This window comes from Etheostoma spectabile, chromosome 15 (genome assembly GCF_008692095.1).
Source record: "Etheostoma spectabile isolate EspeVRDwgs_2016 chromosome 15, UIUC_Espe_1.0, whole genome shotgun sequence".
NCBI classification, from domain to species: Eukaryota; Metazoa; Chordata; class Actinopteri; order Perciformes; family Percidae; genus Etheostoma; species Etheostoma spectabile.
The window spans coordinates 33,714,616-33,717,115 of record NC_045747.1 but is presented as its reverse complement, the minus strand read 5'-3'; the positions used below and the strand labels follow the sequence as shown (position 1 = coordinate 33,717,115).

At 38.3% G+C, this 2,500-nt stretch overlaps 1 pseudogene; it reads right to left on the bottom strand.

Annotated features, from left to right (window-relative positions):
- The window catches only part of LOC116702592 (hydroxyacid oxidase 1-like), a 6,951-nt pseudogene extending 6,040 nt beyond the window's left edge, over positions 1-911 (bottom strand).
- Between the last annotated feature and the right edge of the window lie 1,589 nt (positions 912-2,500).

Genomic DNA, 2,500 nt, shown 5'->3' with positions numbered 1-2,500 from the left:
GTAAAAAAAAATATATATATATATCACTTTCTGTTATATTGCAACTTAACAGAAATATACCTGTGAATTTCTGATAAAAAAATTTACAATCATACAACTGTTAATTTACAGATATGTCTTAGAGTGTATATAATGCTTGAGTTAGAAAAGCAGAGATTAGGAATTATTTCAACTAAAATTAAAAGGAATGTGAAACTGGAATATGTCCACTTTTACTCAATACTATTTCAAAACCGCTCCCATTGTTTTTTCCAAATGCTATAAAAATTGACTAAGACGCCCCAAAATTATTGAAAGTAGAGATTTGGGCTTGCCAAAGAGCGCTGTGTGGAATCAATCATGTTATTTTGGGTACTTAAAAAGATCATCGCTATAAGACAACATGAGGGCAACATAGGGACAACATGAGGACAACATGAGGGTTAAATAAAAGCATGTCAAACTATACATATCTGCCACTATGATGGGATTCTCATTTTCCAGTGTGGGTGAAGTGGAATAGAGTCGGAACCCCTGTCTTGCACAATCTTCTCTTACAAAATTCATCTTTTTTTTGTCCTCCTCTTGTAAAAGGAAGACAGTGATTGGTCCTCAGAGCTTTGCAGATGTCACAGTAGAAGGCTTTTTGTAGCTGGAACTACATTCTAACACAATGTCCAACAGTACTCCATATGTGTGTATGTGTGTGTGGGGTACCTCTTAAAAGCAGCGACATTGTCAGCCAGTGTGTTTTGCTCATCAGCTCCGGAGCGGTAGTAGTCATACACGGCTTTAGGGAGAACCCGCTTAGCTTCCTCCTCAAAATCGGACACGCAGACACGCAGTCCAGCCATCGCTGTCCTCTCACAGCTGTCCTCTCACAGCTGTCCTCTCACAGCAGCACACTCCCGCTCTGTCCCTCTCACACTCGGTGATAAGCACTGGGGGTAATCATTAACCTGCTGGAGCTTTCATCAACCCCCAACCCTCTTTTTTTTTTTTAATTAACTTACTTTTTTTTTCACAGTCGTTTTACAGTCATGCACGGCATTCTCGGCCCTCTGCCGGACAGCCTCCATCCATGGCATAACCTAAAAATAAAAAATAAATAGAACTTGTGGTGGGGTCTCTGGTCTGACAGAAGATACAGGTGTAACAACGAAGGTCAGAAAAACCCCAGAGGACTGTGGGCATCGTAGTTCATGTTTGCACTGTTGCTAGGTTATGATATGGCGCTCGCTGCCTGTGAACATTGAATCCAGATGTTAGTGTGTACTCATTTAATATCTCATTTATGTATTCAAGACAAAGGAGGAGGCTGTTATCATAATCATAAAAAGCTGAGATGCAGAACCACGGGATCTATTTTTCCGAGACGTTCCAGTTTGTAGCAGCTGTCCTACCTTTATACTTTTTATACAGAATCAGTTATACTAGGTAATGTCCCCAAATGTGCATACATGGACATTTATCAGATTCTATATTTTTGACTACCACTTATTAACATGTTGATGTTAATCTGTAGTTATCAGGTCCAACGGGTCCCCAGATAAAAAATAAAAAATTCCTGACTTTGATTGCTTTATAAGATGGAATGCTGGATACGTTTGTCTTTGTGGACTCTAATATATATATATATATAAAAAAAAAAAATTCTACTAATGTCCTATCAAAGCCAGAACCTTAACCCTCATGTTTTCCTTGGGTTAATTGACCCGTTTTCAAATTTCAATGTTTTTAATTCCCCAAAATAACATGATTGATTCCAACGCTCTTTGCCAAGGACAAATCTCTACTTTCATTAATTTTGGGTCTTATTCAATTTTATAGCATTGAGAAAAAATTAAAGTGTTTTTGAAATAGTTTTAAGTAAAAGTTGACATATTCCAGTCTGTGATTATCATCAACATCCATTCCTTTAATTTTAGTCTGAATAATTCCTAATTTCTGCTTTTCTAACTCAAACATTAGGTATCATTTCCTAAAAATGAGGTTTATTGACCATAAATTCCAAAAATAACTAAACTAAATTTAATAAGTTCGTGTTACACGTCAAAAAAGTCACATTGAAAAAAGTCTTGAAAAAAGAAAAGTTAAAAAACATTAACAAGCGTCACGTGTTGATTTTCATTTTTGACGGGAAGACGATACAAAGACGCTTCATTTTGAAATAGAGCGTTGTTTCGCAACCTTTAGATTTCAAGTCCCCTTTAAAAGCCATGGACGTAAAAACCCTCTAACCCAACACGTCACTGAGCTCTAATCATCCGGTAGTAATCCTGGAAAACTACCAATAACTACCAATTCCACCTACGCAACATTAACCGCCTCCGTCCCTCCCTTAGCACCCACACTGCCTCCATCCTTCTCCACAGCCTCATCCCCTCCCGCCTTGACTACTGGAACTCCCTCCTTTTTGGCCTTCTTCAAAAATCCCACCATGAACTTCAACTTCTTCAGAACTCAGCAGCTGGTGTCATCACCAGAACCCCGTCTTTCCATCACATAACCCCGGTTCTTC